At 26.4% G+C, this 18272-nt stretch overlaps 1 long non-coding RNA gene across 1 annotated transcript in view; it reads left to right on the top strand.

The window, feature by feature from the left end:
• Window positions 1-17903, top strand: part of LOC126301319 (uncharacterized) — a 173079-nt gene extending 155176 nt beyond the window's left edge. The window contains exon 2 of the long non-coding RNA XR_007553032.1: window positions 17808-17903. This is a non-coding gene — a long non-coding RNA (uncharacterized LOC126301319). The remainder of the gene's footprint in view (window positions 1-17807) is intronic.
• The last annotated feature ends 369 nt before the right edge of the window (window positions 17904-18272 follow it).

Genomic DNA, 18272 nt, shown 5'->3' with positions numbered 1-18272 from the left:
GATTCTTACCAAAATGAATTGTAATACAATCATTAATAGAAAACAATATAACATCTATTATAACTGTATTAATCTTTAATTATATATAATAGAGAAGTTGTTGTGGTCATACATAGGGCGTTTCTTTTTTTTTTGTTAATGTTTGTGGTTTTTTTCTTTTTTTTTCTTTAAATATTTGAATGTTTTATTTTTTCCTGAATTAATAGATATAAAATTTTCTTATTTTTTATTTTTAAAAGTTTTATTCTTGCTTGTTTATTCACTTTTTCTTTGTATTATATGTAAGTTTTGTTCGACTAAATTTTCTTTTTGCAGTAATTTGATTTAATTATCAAGTGATTTTGGAATATAAATTTGTAAGGTGAAATGTTAAAATTTATTTGTGGCCCTTTTTATGAATTTGTGAAATTTAAATAATAAACTAGGATTAGATACCCTATTATTTTAAATGTTAATTATATTTACCAGGGTTCTATTAGTTAAGGTCTTTAAACCCAAAGAATTTGGCGGTATCTCATTCCATTCAGAGGAACCTACCCCATGATTGATAATACACGATTTACTCTACTTAATTTATTTGTTTGTATATCTCCGTTATCAGAGAATCTTTTTAGAGTTATAATTCTCAAGATTTATAATTATAAAATATTTCAGGTCAAGGTGCAGCTTATAGTTAAGAGGAGGTGGGTTACAATAGATTTTTGTTTATAACGAATTTGATAGTGAAATACTGTTAATGAAGGTGGATTTGATAGTAATTTAATTTATTTAATTTAACTGATATTGGCTCTGAGATGTGTACACATCGCCCGTCGCTCTCATTATTGATTATTCTATTTTATTTTAAAGTAGCTTCAATTTAGATGAGATAAGTCGTAACATAGTAGATGTACTGGAAAGTGTATCTAGGAAGAGTTTCAAGATATAACTTATTAGTAAAGTGTTTCATTTACACTGAAAATTTTTTTGTGCAAATCAGGATATCTTGATTATTTATTTTATTATATTTATTTTTTGTTTATTTAATTATTTAATATAAATAATTTTATTGTATTTTTGTCTTAGTATATTTTATAGAATTGATTTTTTAAATTATAGTTTATTGGTAATGTAAGTGTTTTATGAAATATTATTTTAAATTTTTTTAAGTAGATTTTATTTATTGTACCTTTTGTATCAGGGTTTATCAAAATTTTAGTATTTATTTTACTTGTCTCGATTTGGGTTGATTTATAAATAATTTATTGTTAATGTATCATAATTATTATTAAATTATTTATAGAAATGAGATGTTAATCGTTTCCCAAGATATCTAGTTTCTTAAGAAAAAATTTAATTTTTTAAAGTTATTTGTTTTTATTTAATTTTTTAAGTAAAAATATTAACTTATTTATTCTTTAAGGGATAAGCTTTGAAGTTAATAACCTATAATTTATTTTATAAAAATATAATAGTAAGCTTTAAACCAGCTATCTTTAAGATTACGTTTTAGTTCATTATTTTTTATTTTGATTTTATAAATATTTTAGGTTTTTTATTAAGATTATTAATTTAATTTTAAAATTTTTGTAATAATGATAGAATTAGTATATTTATTTGTATGAAATTTTTACCTTGTGAACTTATTATAAGGAACTAGGCAAAATTGATTTCCGCCTGTTTATCAAAAACATGTCCTCTTTTTTATATTTTGAGGTCTGGCCTGCTCACTGAGCGTATTTTTAAAGAGCCGCGGTATTTTGACCGTGCAAAGGTAGCATAATCATTAGTCTCTTAATTAGTGGCTGGAATGAATGGCTTGACGAGAAATCAACTGTCTCTTAATAAATTTTTGAATTTAACTTTTGAGTCAAAAGGCTTAAATTCTTCTTTAGGACGAGAAGACCCTATAGAGCTTGACATTTTACTTTTATATAGTTTTTTGTTTGTCTTTCTATATTTAATGATGATGTTTTGTTGGGGTGACATGAAGAATAGATAAACTCTTCATTATTATATCATTTATTTATGTTTGTTATTTTGATCCATAATTTATGATCATAAGATTAAGTTACCTTAGGGATAACAGCGTAATTGTTTTTGAGAGCTCATATCGACAAAGTAGATTGCGACCTCGATGTTGGATTAAGAAAAATTTTGGGTGCAGGAGCCCAATGATTAGGTCTATTCGACCTTTAAATTCTTACATGATCTGAGTTCAGACCGGCGTGAGCCAGGTCGGTTTCTATCCTAAGATTGTTAATCCATATTAGTACGAAAGGACCATATGGTTAAAATATTTTTTGTTATATTGTTTAATATTAATTTATTTACTATTTTGACAGATTAATGTGTTGAATTTAGAATTCATTTATGTAGATTTTTTCTACAAATAGTATTGATACTTTATGATTTATTTATATTTATTTTGAATTTTCTTTTATTGGTTATTTGTGTTTTAATTAGTGTTGCCTTTTTAAGTTTATTAGAGCGTAAGGTTTTAGGTTATATTCAGATTCGAAAGGGTCCAAATAAGGTAGGTTTTGTTGGAATTCCTCAGCCATTTAGAGATGCTATTAAGTTAATTTGTAAGGAGCAGCCAATTCCTATTATATCTAATTACCTACTTTATTATTTTTCCCCTGTTTTTAATTTAATGATTTCTTTAGCCGTTTGAGTAATTTTTCCTTATTTAACTTATATGTGTTCTTTTTCTTATGGATTTTTATTTTTTTTATGTTGTACTAGATTAGGTGTTTATACTGTTATAATTGCTGGTTGATCTTCTAATTCAAATTATTCATTATTAGGTTCTCTTCGTTCTGTTGCTCAAACAATTTCTTATGAAGTTAGTTTAGCTTTAATTTTATTGTCTTTAATTATTTTAATTGGTAGTTTTAATATGTTTGATTTTATAAACTATCAGCTTTATTGTTGATTTATTATTATTTCTTTTCCTTTAGCTTTAGCTTGTTTTGCTTCTTGCTTAGCTGAAACTAATCGTACTCCTTTTGATTTTGCTGAAGGGGAATCTGAGTTAGTTTCAGGATTTAATATTGAGTATGGTGCGGGTGGTTTTACTTTAATTTTTTTAGCTGAATATACTAGAATTGTCTTCATAAGAATGTTATTGGCTTTAATTTTTTTGGGCGGTGATTTTTATTCTTTTATATTTTTTATTAAGCTTGCTATTATATCTTTTGGTTTTATTTGGGTTCGTGGAACATTACCACGGTTCCGTTATGATAAATTAATGTACTTAGCTTGAAAAAGTTTTTTACCTTTATCTTTGAATTTTTTTATTTTCTTTGTTGGTTTAAAGATTTTATTTATCTCATTTGTTTAGTGAAATTTTTTGAGAAAAGTTAATAGAAGAGTTAAACTTCTAATTTTATGTTTTCAAAACATATGCTTTTCCTAAGCTAATTAATTTTATTCCTTAATTAATTTATCTCATGCGTTTGCGACATGGACATTAATTAAGAAATATGTGAAGTAAATAATTGTTAAGATTTGACCTGTTATAATATAAGGTTCTTCAACAGGTCGTTTACCAATTCACGTTAGTAAGCATACAACAACTACTATAATTCAGAATAAAATTTGATTAATAGGGTAAAATTGAATGCCTCGGAATGGTGTTTTATTATAAATTGGTAAAATTATTAAGATTCTAATTGATAAAAATAATGCAATAACACCTCCTAACTTATTAGGGATAGATCGTAGAATTGCATATGCAAATAGGAAATATCATTCTGGTTGAATGTGAACTGGTGTTACTAATGGGTTGGCAGGTACAAAGTTAACTGGATCTCCTAATAGGTAAGGATTAATTAAACATAGTATAATTAATAATGATGTTATTATTACAAATGTAATAGAATCCTTAAAGGTAAAGTATGGATGGAATGGATTTTTTCAATATCTCCATTTAGTCCAAGAGGATTATTAGATCCTGTTTGGTGAAGAAAAAATAAATGAATTGCTGCTATAGCAGCAATAATAAATGGTAATACAAAATGGAATGTGAAGAATCGATTTAATGTTGCATTATCAACAGCGAATCCTCCTCATACTCATTGGACTAAATCTGTTCCTAAGTATGAGATTGCTGATAAAAAATTAGTAATTACTGTTGTACCTCAAAAAGATATTTGGCCTCAGGGTAAGACATATCCTATAAATGCTGTTGCTATAACTAAAAATAAAATCACTGTACCAATTATTCAGGTATGTATATATATATAAGATCCATAGTAAATTCCCCGTCCTACATGTAAGGAAATACAAATAAAAAATATAGATGCTCCATTTGCGTGTAAGGTTCGGATAATTCAACCATTATTTACGTCTCGGCAGATGTGTACTACACTACTGAATGCTATTTCAATATTTGATGTATAATGTATAGCTAAAAATAGTCCAGTTACGATTTGAATTACCAAACATAACCCTAATAGGGATCCAAAATTTCATCAAAATGAAATATTTGTTGGGGCAGGTAAGTCAATTAAAGAGTTATTAATAATTTTAATTAAAGGATGTCTTAATCGTAAGGGTTTATTCATTAGTAATTATCTTATTTTACGAATAGGTCCCTGATTAATATTGGTGATTTTAACAACTGCTAGTAGTGCTAAAAATAAATAAATTATTATTATTATTGTAATAGTGAATGTTGGTCTATTATATAATTTTTCTAAAGACATTGTTTTTTCTTGATAATTGATTGAATTATCAATATTTATAGTTTCGGTGTTTTTGAAAAAGTCTATAAATATAGATATATCTAGAATAATTAATATTAATATGATAAATACTCACATTATTAATGTAATAATTATAGTAATTGATTTAGGCTGAAATATTTCTTTTGATGCAATTCTTGTAATGTAAATAAATAATACTAGTATACCACCAAGAAATGTTAAAAATAAAATATATGATAATCAATATCTTTCTATTATTGTTCCTGTTATTAATCCAACTAGGAAGGTTTGAAGGATAATAAAAAGCATTATTGATATTGGGTGTCTTAATTTAATAAAATTAATATTTATTACATTTGATAATGATATAATTATTATTTTGATCCTTTCAGGGGTTAGTGTATTTAAAATACCGGTTTTGGGGACCGATGATGGAAGCTTTTCCACCTCTGAAGTTTTAAAAGTGGGGGCTGGACATATTTCCGGTTTACAAGACCGGCGTTTTTTTTAAACTATTAAAACTAATGTTTATATTCTCTATTTTTACTTCTTTATTGATTTATTTTGCTGGTGTTTATGTTTTTTCTTCTAAACGTAAACATTTATTAATGGTTCTTTTGAGATTAGAATATATTGTTCTTTCTTTATTTATGTTAGTTATTGTTTTTCTTATTGAGTTTGATTATGATTATTTTTTTCCTGTTATTTTTTTAGTTTTTTCTGTTTGTGAGGGTGCTTTAGGTCTTTCTATTTTAGTTTCAATAATTCGTTCTCATGGTAATGATTTTTTTAATTCTTTTGGTTTATCTTTATGTTAAAGTATTTATTTATAACTATTTTTTGATCCCTCTTTGTTTATTAAATAATTGTTGATGGTTGGTTCATTCTTTAATGTTTCTGTCGGGTTTTGTTTTTATAATTTGTGTTTATTCATATGCTGATTTGAATATAATTAGATATTATTTTGGTATTGATTATTTTTCTTTTAGTTTAATTTTACTTAGTTTTTGGATTTGTTCTTTAATAATCACTGCTAGAGGTTCAGTTTATTTAAGTTCATATCATTCTAACTTTATTGTTTTTATGGTTTTGATTTTAATAATTATGCTTTATTGTTCATTTGCTAGATTAAGTCTTCTTTCTTTTTATATTTTTTTTGAGGCTAGATTAGTTCCTACTTTACTTTTAATTTTGGGTTGGGGTTATCAACCTGAGCGTTTGCAGGCTGGTGTTTATTTAATTTTTTATACTTTGGTTGCTAGATTACCTTTATTATTAGTTTTATTTAAGGTTTATGATTTTTCTAATACTTTATATTTTCCTTTATTGGTTGATTTTGGTACTTATTATTTTATGTTTTATGTATTTATAATTTTGGCTTTTTTAGTTAAGATACCTATGTTTTTGGTTCATTTATGACTTCCTAAGGCTCATGTAGAGGCCCCTATTTCAGGTAGAATAATTCTTGCTGGTGTTTTATTAAAGTTAGGTGGTTATGGTATTTTTCGTGTTATAAAGGTTATTTCTTATTTGCGTTAAAAGTTTAATTATTTTTGATTGTCTTTAGGTTTATCTGGGGGTGTTATTGTAAGATTTCTTTGTTTTCGTCAGGTTGATTTAAAGTCTTTAATTGCATATTCTTCTGTTGCTCATATAAGAATGGTTATTGGTGGATTGATGACTATGAATTGATGAGGTTGTGTAGGTTCTCTTTCTCTAATGGTTGGTCATGGTTTATGTTCTTCTGGTTTATTTTGTTTATCTAATATTATTTATGAACGTTTAGGTAGACGAAGATTATTAATTAACAAGGGTATAATTAATTTGATGCCAAGAATGGCTTTATGATGATTTCTTTTAAGATCATCAAATATGGCTGCTCCTCCTTCTTTAAATTTGGTAGGTGAAATTAGATTATTAAATAGAATTATATCTTGATCTTCTTTTAGATTCTTTGCTTTGATTTTTTTATCTTTTTTTAGAGCTGTTTATACTTTGTATATATATTCTTATTCTCAGCATGGGAATTATTATTCTGGTGTTTATACTTGTTCTCTTGGTTATTTTCGTGAATATCATCTTTTACTTTTACATTGATTGCCTTTAAATATTCTCTGTTTAAAGGATGAATATTTCTTTGTTTAGTTTGCTTAAGTATTTTAATTAAAAATATTGTTTTGTGGAATCAATGATATGAAGTTTTTCATCTTAGGCCGTGAATTTATTTTCTATTTGTTCTTTGAGTTTTTTTTCTTTGTTTATTTCGAGAACTATAATTTTTATTTTAGGTATTTATTATTTAATAATTGATTATAGAGTTTTTGTTGAGTGACAGCTTTTCAATTTAAATGGTTCTATAGTTGTTATAACTTTAATTTTGGATTGAATATCTCTTATTTTTATATCTTTTGTTATATATATTTCTTCTTTGGTTATTTATTATAGAGAGGATTATATATCTGGTGAAAAGAATATAAATCGTTTTATTATTATTGTTTTAATATTTATTCTCTCTATAGGTTTTTTAATTATTAGTCCTAATTTAATTAGAATTTTATTAGGTTGAGATGGTTTAGGTTTAGTTTCTTATTGTTTAGTTATTTATTATCAAAATGTAAAATCTTATAGTGCTGGTATATTAACTGCACTTTCTAATCGTATTGGTGATGTTGCTATTTTAATTTCTATTGCATGAATGTTAAATTTTGGTGGTTGAAATTATATTTATTATTATGATTTTATTTCTAATTCTTTTGAAATAAAGCTCATTACTATATTAATTGTTTTAGCAGCTATAACTAAGAGAGCTCAGATTCCTTTCTCTTCATGACTTCCTGCTGCTATAGCAGCTCCTACTCCTGTTTCTGCTTTAGTTCATTCTTCTACTCTTGTTACTGCTGGTGTTTATTTATTAATTCGTTTTAGACCAATATTGGATACTTATAATTGTGGTTGATTTTTACTTTTAATTTGTTGTATAACTATATTTATGGCTGGATTGGGCGCTAATTTTGAGTTTGATTTAAAGAAGATTATTGCTCTTTCTACTTTAAGACAACTTGGTTTAATAATAAGAATTTTGGCTATAGGTTATCCAAAGCTTGCATTTTTTCATTTATTGGCTCATGCTTTATTTAAGGCATTATTATTTATATGTGCAGGTTCAATAATTCATAATTTGAAGGATTCTCAGGATATTCGTTTTATAGGATCAATTGTTAATTTCATACCTTTAACTTCAGTTTGTTTTAATGTTTCTAGTTTATCTTTGTGTGGAATACCTTTTTTAGCGGGATTTTATTCAAAGGATTTAATTCTTGAGATGGTTTGTTTAAGATGAATTAATTGTTTAATTTTTTTTCTTTATTTTTTTTCTACTGGTTTAACTGCTTCTTATTCTTTTCGTTTGTTTTATTATTCAATATCTGGTGATAACAATTTTTATTCTAGATTTTCTTTTGATGATAAGGGTTATTATTTTTCATTTGGAATAATTGGTCTATTGTTTGTTGCTGTTTTTGGTGGTAGTCTTTTATCTTGATTAATTTTTCCTATTCCTCATGTGATTGCTTTACCTTATTATTTAAAGTTTTTAACTATTACAGTTGTTATTTTAGGTGCTTATTTAGGTTATCTTATTTCTAATTTTGATTTTTCTCATAATTTATTTTCTTTAAGTATACTTTCTTTTGTTAGATTTGCTGGTTCTATATGATTTATACCTTTTCTTTCAACTAAGTTTATTAGATATATTCCTTTAAAAATAGGTTATTATTCATCTAAGTCATTTGATTATGGTTGAGGTGAATTACTTGGTGGTCAAGGTTTATATAGATTATTTATTTATTTAATTGGTTATATTCAAGGTTGATATGATTCTAATTTCAAGATTTATCTTTTAACTTTTATTTTTTGAATATTTATTTTGGTAATATTGTTTTTCGTTTACTTAAATAGCTTATAATTAGAGCGTGACACTGAAGATGTTAAGGAAGTATTTTTACTTTTAAGTATTTATAAATATAGATATATTATTTTTACAGTGAAAATGTAATGTTTTATTTAAACTATATAAATTTTAGAAATGTTAACGGAGTTTAACCGCTAATATAAAAAGTTAGCAGCTTTCATATTGGCTTTACATTTCCTTAATTGGAACTATTATAGTTCAATTATATTATTAACAGTAATACGCCTCTTTTTGGCTTCAATTAATAAGAATAAGGGTAGTACATACCAATCTTCCAGGTCGAAACTGACTGCAATATTTCGCTTCTTATTCTATTTAAGGTTGATTGATAATATCAATACTTTTTGAATGCAACCCAAATGTTATATTTAACTACAACCCTTTATTCTGCTCATTGTAATGCTCCTTGGTTTCATTCATGGTATAGTCCTCCTAATAGAACTAGAATAAAAAATATTGTTGATACTGTTCAGATTATAATGTCTGAAGTTTTAAAAATAATTACAATTGGTAGAATTAGTGCAATTTCTACATCAAAAATTAAAAAGATTACTGCTATTAGGAAGAATCGTATTGAGAATGGTATTCGTGCTGATCTTTTTGGATCAAACCCACATTCAAATGGTGATCTTTTTTCTCGATCATTAATTAATTTTTTTGATAATGTTGTTGCCAGGATTATAACAATTATTGGAATAATAAATCTAATGAAAACTCTTGTTGATAGAATTAGAATTGTTTTTCTTGATTTATATCAAGCTTTCTGATTGGAAGTCAAATGTACTATTTATACTAGAAAAACCATTATCTACCTCATCAATAAATAGAGATATATAAGAATAATCATACTACGTCTACGAAGTGTCAGTATCATGCTGCTGCTTCAAATCCAAAGTGATGTCTTGGTGAAAATTGATTTATTGAGTGTCGAAGTAGACATGTTGATAAAAAGATTGTTCCAATAATTACGTGTAAACCATGGAATCCTGTTGCAACAAAGAATGTTGATCCATAAACTGCATCTGCAATGGTAAAAGGTGCTTCTCAATATTCATATGCTTGAAGTATTGTAAAGTATAGTCCTAATAACACTGTGAAGAATAATCCTTGTAGTGCTTGAGTATGATTAGATTCCATTAAACTATGATGTGCTCATGTTACTGTTACTCCTGATGATAAAAGAATAGCTGTATTAAGTAATGGAATTTGTATAGCGTTAAAGGGTTGAATTCCTATTGGAGGTCATAGTATTCCTAGTTCAATTGTTGGTGCTAATCTTCTTCTAAAGAATGCTCAAAAAAAAGAAACGAAAAATAATACCTCTGATGCAATAAATAAAATTATTCCTCATCGTAATCCAATTGATACAAATCCTGTATGTAATCCTTCATATGTTCCTTCTCGTACTACATCTCGTCATCATTGAATTATAGTTAGTAGGGTATTTCCAAATCCAATTATGAATAAGTTAATATTAAATAGGTGGAATCATTTTGCTAGTCCTTATACTAGGACTATTGCTCCAATTGCTCCTGTTAATGGTCAAGGTCTATAGTCTACTAAGTGGAATGGGTGGTTTGAGTGAGTTGTTAACATAGTTTTAATATACTTCTCTAGAATATAGAGTTCTTAGAATTGAGAAAACATAGGCTTGAATTATTGCTACTGCTGATTCTAGAATTAATAGAAGTATTTGTCCATTAATTAGTAATGAGATTAAGTTTATTGCTATAGATGGTCCTGTGTTTCCTAATAAGGTTAATAATAAGTGTCCTGCAATTATATTTGCTGCCAACCGTACTGCTAATGTACCTGGTCGAATAACATTACTAATTGTTTCAATTAGTACTATAAATGATATTAATGCAGGCGGTGTACCTTGTGGTACAAGGTGTGTAAATATATGATTAGTATGGTTAATTCATCCAAATAATATAAATCTTAGCCATATATGTAGGGCAATTGCAAATGTTAATGCTAAATGTCTTGTTCTAGTAAAAATATAAGGGAATAATCCTATGAAATTGTTAAATAATATTATAATAAAAATTGAGATGAAAATGAATGTTGTTCCATTAAATGATTTTGGTCCAAGAAGTGTTTTAAATTCATTATGTAAGGTTAAATTTAGTTTATTTCAGATAATGTTAATTCGTGATGGTGTAAGTCAAAATAGTGATGGGATTAATAATAGTCCTAGAAATGTTCTAGTTCAATTTAATGATAAATTAAAGATGTTAGTTGATGGGTCAAATGTTGAGAATAGATTTGTTATCATTTTCAATTTAAGTTTTTTATTTCAATTGTTCCTTTTTCTGCTCTTTTAATAAGGTTAGGTTTAAATGAGAAGAAGTTTATTTGATTAAACAAGATTAATGTAGCTGAAAATATAATGAATAGTGAGAATCATATAAGAGGGGATATTTGAGGGATTTGGATATAATTTCCCCATCAGAAGTAGTCGTTAATTTACTATTATTTGGTTTAAGAGACCATTACTTACTTTCAGTCATCTGATGAATTTCAAGGTGTACTAATTTTTTTTAGTTACTTTAGATTGACACTCTAATGTTATTTATTTTAACTAACTCCTTAAATTATCTTAGATAATCACTTAATAAATAAATTTACTGAAGTTCTTTCAATTACAATTGGTATAAATCTGTGGTTTGCTCCACAGATTTCTGAGCATTGTCCAAAGAATAATCCAGGTCGATTTATTGTGAATGTTCCTTGATTTAACCGACCTGGCGTTGCATCAATTTTAACCCCTAATGCAGGAACTGCTCATGAGTGTAGAACATCTGATGCTCTTGTTAATACTCGTACTTCTGTATTTATTGGTAGGATTGTTCGGTTATCTACATCTAGTAGTCGGAATCCATCATTTTCTAGGTCTTGTTCTGGTGTTATATAAGTGTCAAATTCTACGTCTATGAAATCTGAATATTCATATCTTCAATATCATTGTCGTCCAATGGTTTTAATTGTAATTATTGCATCTACTGAATCATCAAGTAAATATAATAGTCGTAATGATGGAAGGGCAATAAAAATTAATGTAATTGCTGGTAAAGCTGTTCAGATTGTTTCAATTAAATGTCCATGAAGTATATTACGGTTAGTATAGGCAATAAATAATATATAACTTAGGGCATAACCTACAATTACTGTAATTAATAATAATACGACCATAGTATGATCATGAAAGAATGATAATTGCTCCATTAATGGTGAAGCTCCATCTTGAAGAGATAAATTTGATCATGTTGCCATTAATAAATATTTTCTAATAAAAGGTCAAACCTTTATTTGTAGAGCTTAAATCTACTGCACTAATCTGCCATATTAGAATCTAGAGGTTAATGGTAATTCTGAGTAACTATGTTCTGCAGGAGGGTTATTTTGTAGTCATTCTGTTGATCTTCTTATGTTAGCTCTAAATATAATTGCTCGGTTTGTAATCATTCTTTCTCATATAATTACAATGAATATAATGATTCCTACAATAGAAATTGTAGACCCAATTCTTGATACTACGTTTCATGATGTATATGCGTCTGGGTAGTCAGAGTATCGTCGAGGTATTCCTGCTAATCCTAGGAAGTGTTGAGGAAAGAATGTTAAATTTACTCCAATGAATATAATTGTAAATTGGATTTTTAATCATGTATTATTTATAGTTAATCCTGTAAATAGTGGATATCATTGAATGACACCTCCTATAATTGCAAATACTGCTCCTATAGATAATACATAATGAAAGTGGGCTACTACATAATATGTATCATGTAATACAATATCAAGTGATGAATTTGCTAATACTAATCCTGTTAATCCACCAATTGTAAATAGGAAAATAAATCCTAGAGCTCATAATAATGGTGGATTGAACTTGAATTTAGTTCCATATAATGTAGCTAATCATCTAAATACCTTAATTCCTGTAGGTACAGCAATAATTATTGTTGCTGATGTAAAATATGCTCGTGTGTCAACATCCATTCCTACTGTAAATATATGATGTGCTCATACAATAAATCCTATTACTCCAATTGATAGTATAGCATAAATTATACCTAATGTTCCAAATGATTCAATTTTTCCTCTTTCTTGACATACAATATGTGAAATAATTCCGAACCCCGGTAGAATTAAAATATAAACTTCTGGGTGTCCAAAGAATCAAAATAGATGTGGGTCACCCCCTCCTGCAGGGTCAAAGAATGATGTATTTAAATTTCGATCTGTTAATAATATAGTAATAGCTCCTGCTAAAACTGGAAGTGAAAGAAGGAGAAGTAATGCTGTAATAGCTACAGATCATACAAATAAAGGTGTTTGATCTAAAGTTATACTTTCTGATCGTATATTAATTGCTGTTGTAATGAAATTCACTGCACCAAGAATAGATGATACACCTGCTAAGTGCAGTGAAAAAATAGCTAGATCTACAGATGCACCCCCGTGTGCAATAGCTCCTGCTAGAGGAGGGTAAACTGTTCATCCTGTACCAGCACCATTATCTACTATAGAAGATGTAAGAAGAAGGGTTAGTGAAGGTGGTAGTAATCAAAAACTTATATTATTTATTCGTGGAAATGCTATATCTGGTGCACCAATTATTAGTGGAACAAGTCAATTACCAAATCCACCAATTATAATAGGTATTACTATAAAGAAAATTATTACGAATGCGTGAGCTGTAATAATAACATTATAAATCTGGTCATCCCCAATTAGAGATCCGGGTTGGCCAAGTTCAGCACGAATAAGTATTCTTATTGATGTTCCTACTATTCCTGCTCATGCTCCAAATATGAAGTATAAAGTACCAATGTCCTTATGGTTTGTTGAGAATAATCATTTTTGCGGTAAGATGGCTGAATTTTAGGTGGTAGATTGTAAATCTACTTATGAGATGTTTTCTCTCTTATCATATTTAGGTCTTATATTCAATTATGATTCTAGACTGCAATTCTAGAGGTGTAAAATTTTACTAAGGCCTAAAAGATTATTCTTTTAATTATAACTTTGAAGGTTATTAGTTTGATTAACTTAAGTCCTTAGTATAATGAAATTAAGGTTGATGTTGAAATCAATCCTATTGTTGAAATTATTACTGTTATAGGAAGAATGATTCTTGATTTTTGGGACTTTATCTTTATAGATCACGAATTTTCTGTGTATGATATAATTAGAGCTGAGAATCTAATACGTATATAGTAGTAGAGTGTAATTGTAGTTAATACAACTATAATAGTTATAATAGTTGTTATATTGTTTTCTATTAATGATTGTATTACAATTCATTTTGGTAAGAATCCAAGGAATGGTGGTAGTCCACCTAAAGATAATAAAGATAAGAATATTATGAATTTAATTTCGGTTTTTATATTTCTGGCTGAATAAATTTGATTTATGAAAAATAAATTTATTTGCTTAAATAATAAAACTATAATTAATCTTAATAGTGAGTAAATAATGAAGTATAGTTCTCAGATGTTTTCTCTGACTGTTAATGATCTAATTATTCAACCTAGATGTCTGATTGATGAATATGCTAAAAGTTGTCGTAAGGATGTTTGATTTAAACCTCCTATTGCCCCAATAATAATTCTTAAGATAATAATTGTTCAAATAAAAGTTCTTAATTGAATACAATAAGATAAGACCATTATTGGGGCGATTTTTTGTCATGTTATTAATGTTAAACAATTATTTCATCTTGATGCTCCTATAACTTCCGGAAATCAGAAATGGAAAGGTGCAGCTCCAATCTTTAATAATAGTCTAGATCTAATTATTATTGATGGGATAAATTCTGTTTCCCATCCCATGGGATATTTTATTTGAATCAGCAAAATTGAAAATAATAATATTGTCGATGCTATTGCTTGGACAATAAAATATTTAATTGATGATTCATTTATTATTATATTTTTATTTCTTGTTAGGAGCGGAATAAATGAAAGTAAGTTGATCTCAAGTCCTATTCAAACCCCAAATCAGGAATTTGATGAAATGGACAGGATCGTTCCTATCATTAATGTTGATAGGAAGAGAAGTTTTGTAGAGTTGTTGGTCATTAAAAAGGAGAGGATTGATACCTCTATAAATGGGGTTTGAACACATTAGCTTGTTTAGCTTACCTTTTTACATTAAGGTGTATGATGCACGTTAGTTTTTGATACTAAAGGAGGTAGTTTAATTCTATCTTATGTAATTTTAATGAAGGTAATTTTATTTACTTTATTTACCCTATCAAGGTAACCCTTTAATCAGGCACTTCATTTATGTAATATATAAATCGAAAGTTTTTTTTGAAATTCTTTTATGTATTATTTTGTTTAATTAGGATTAATTTATCCTGCTCATTTTATTTTTTTAATATATATATATAATAAATAATTTATATTAATATATTAATTTTAATTGAAATTAAAGTATTATAAGTTCATCTTACCATTATCAATTGATTATTTTAATGCAATTATTTACCTAGGATTATAGCTACTTATGTTTTTAGCTTAAAATAGGTTATTATAATATAATATATATAATAATATGTAATTTAATATTTAATATTATTATAATTGGATATAATAAATAAAATTATTAATTTAAATATAAAATATTATAATTAATAAAATAATTATATTAATTATATCAATATAATTATGTAAATTATCTATAATTAGATTATTTAACTAATATATATGAAAGTTAACTTAATATAAAAAAAGAATTCATATTAATAACAGATTATATTAAATTACATAATTGTATAAAATATATTTATTATATTATTTAATCTTTCTTTATTTATTAGTGAAAAGAAAGATTAAATAAGAAAGAATATAATACATTTATTGCTATACATGTTCCATATTAATCTTTAATTATATATAATAGAGAAGTTGTTGTGGTCATACATGGGCATTTCTTTTTTTTTGTTAATGTTTGTGGTTTTTTCTTTTTTTTTCTTTAAATATTTGAATCTTTTATTTTTTCCCGAATTAATAGATTTTAAATTTTCTTATTTTTTATTTTTAAAAGTTTTATTCTTGCTTGTTTATTCACTTTTTCTTTGTATTATATGTAAGTTTTGTTAGACTAAATGTTCTTTTTGCAGTAATTTGATTTAATTATGAAGTGATTTTGGATTTAGCAATTGATTTAGTATCGGCATAATTCGTGCCAGCAGCCGTGGTTATACGATTGATACAAGTGAATATTATTGGTTAAAACAGTTGTTTATATTATTAGGGTTGAAATATAAATTTGTAAGGTGAAATGTTAAAATTTATTTGTGGCCCTTTTTATGAATCTGTGAAATTTAAATAATAAACTAGGATTAGATACCCTATTATTTTAAATGTTAATTATATTTACCAGGGTACTATTAGTTAAGGTCTTTAAACCCAAAGAATTTGGCGGTATCTCATTCCATTCAGAGGAACCTACCCCATGATTGATAATACACGATTTACTCTACTTAATTTATTTGTTTGTATATCTCCGTTATCAGAGAATCTTTTTAGAGTTATAATTCTCAAGATTTATAATTATAAAATATTTCAGGTCAAGGTGCAGCTTATAGTTAAGAGGAGGTGGGTTACAATAGATTTTTGTTTATAACGGATTTGATAGTGAAATACTGTTAATGAAGGTGGATTTGATAGTAATTTAATTTATTTAATTTAACTGATATTGGCTCTGAGATGTGTACACATCGCCCGTCGCTCTCATTATTGATTATTCTATTTTATTTTAAAGTAACTTCAATTTAGATGAGATAAGTCGTAACATAGTAGATGTACTGGAAAGTGTATCCAGGAAGAGTTTCAAGATATAACTTATTAGTAAAGTGTTTCATTTACACTGAAAATTTTTCTGTGCAAATCAGGATATCTTGATTATTTATTTTATTATATTTATTTTTTGTTTATTTAATTATTTAATATAAATAATTTTATTGTATTTTTGTCTTAGTATATTTTATAGAATTGATTTTTTAAATTATAGTTTATTGGTAATGTAAGTGTTTTATGAAATATTATTTTAAATTTTTTTAAGTAGATTTTATTTATTGTACCTTTTGTATCAGGGTTTATCAAAATTTTAGTATTTATTTTACTTGTCTCGATTTGGGTTGATTTATAAATAATTTATAGTTAATGTATCATAATTATTATTAAATTATTTATAGAAATGAGATGTTAATCGTTTCCCAAGATATCTAGTTTCTTAAGAAAAAATTTAATTTTTTAAAGTTATTTGTTTTTATTTAATTTTTTAAGTAAAAATATTAACTTATTTATTCTTTAAGGGATAAGCTTTGAAGTTAATAACCTATAATTTATTTTATAGAAATATAATAGTAAGCTTTAAACCAGCTATCTTTAAGATTACGTTTTAGTTCATTATTTTTTATTTTGATTTTATAAATATTTTAGGTTTTTTATTAAGATTATTAATTTAATTTTAAAATTTTTGTAATAATGATAGAATTAGTATATTTATTTGTATGAAATTTTTACCTTGTGAACTTATTATAAGGAACTAGGCAAAATTGATTTCCGCCTGTTTATCAAAAACATGTCCTCTTGTTTATATTTTGAGGTCTGGCCTGCTCATTGAGCGTATTTTTAAAGAGCCGCGGTATTTTGACCGTGCAAAGGTAGCATAATCATTAGTCTCTTAATTAGTGGCTGGAATGAATGGCTTGATGAGAAATCAACTGTCTCTTAATAAATTTTTGAATTTAACTTTTGAGTCAAAAGGCTTAAATTCTTCTTTAGGACGAGAAGACCCTATAGAGCTTGACGTTTTACTTTTATATAGTTTTTTGTTTGTCTTTCTATATTTAATGATGATGTTTTGTTGGGGTGACATGAAGAATAGATAAACTCTTCATTATTATATCATTTATTTATATTTGTTATTTTGATCCATAATTTATGATCATAAGATTAAGTTACCTTAGGGATAACAGCGTAATTGTTTTTGAGAGCTCATATCGACAAAGCAGATTGCGACCTCGATGTTGGATTAAGAAAAATTTTGGGTGCAGGAGCCCAATGATTAGGTCTGTTCGACCTTTAAATTCTTACATGATCTGAGTTCAGACCGGCGTGAGCCAGGTCGGTTTCCATCCTAAGATTGTTAATCCATATTAGTACGAAAGGACCATATGGTTAAAATATTTTTTGTAATATTGATTAATATTAATTTATTTACTATTTTGACAGATTAATGTGTTGAATTTAGAATTCATTTATGTAGATTTTTTCTACAAATAGTATTGATACTTTATGATTTATTTATATTTATTTTGAATTTTCTTTTATTGGTTATTTGTGTTTTAATTAGTGTTGCCTTTTTAAGTTTATTAGAGCGTAAGGTTTTAGGTTATATTCAGATTCGAAAGGGTCCAAATAAGGTAGGTTTTGTTGGAATTCCTCAGCCATTTAGAGATGCTATTAAGTTAATTTGTAAGGAGCAGCCAATTCCTATTATATCTAATTACCTACTTTATTATTTTTCCCCTGTTTTTAATTTAATGATTTCTTTAGCCGTTTGAGTAATTTTTCCTTATTTAACTTATA

Source organism: Schistocerca gregaria, unplaced genomic scaffold (assembly GCF_023897955.1).
Source record: "Schistocerca gregaria isolate iqSchGreg1 unplaced genomic scaffold, iqSchGreg1.2 ptg000066l, whole genome shotgun sequence".
In the NCBI taxonomy this organism is placed as follows: Eukaryota; Metazoa; Arthropoda; class Insecta; order Orthoptera; family Acrididae; genus Schistocerca; species Schistocerca gregaria.
The sequence above is the reverse complement of the archived record's forward strand: the minus strand, read 5'-3'. Positions and strand labels throughout refer to the sequence as shown.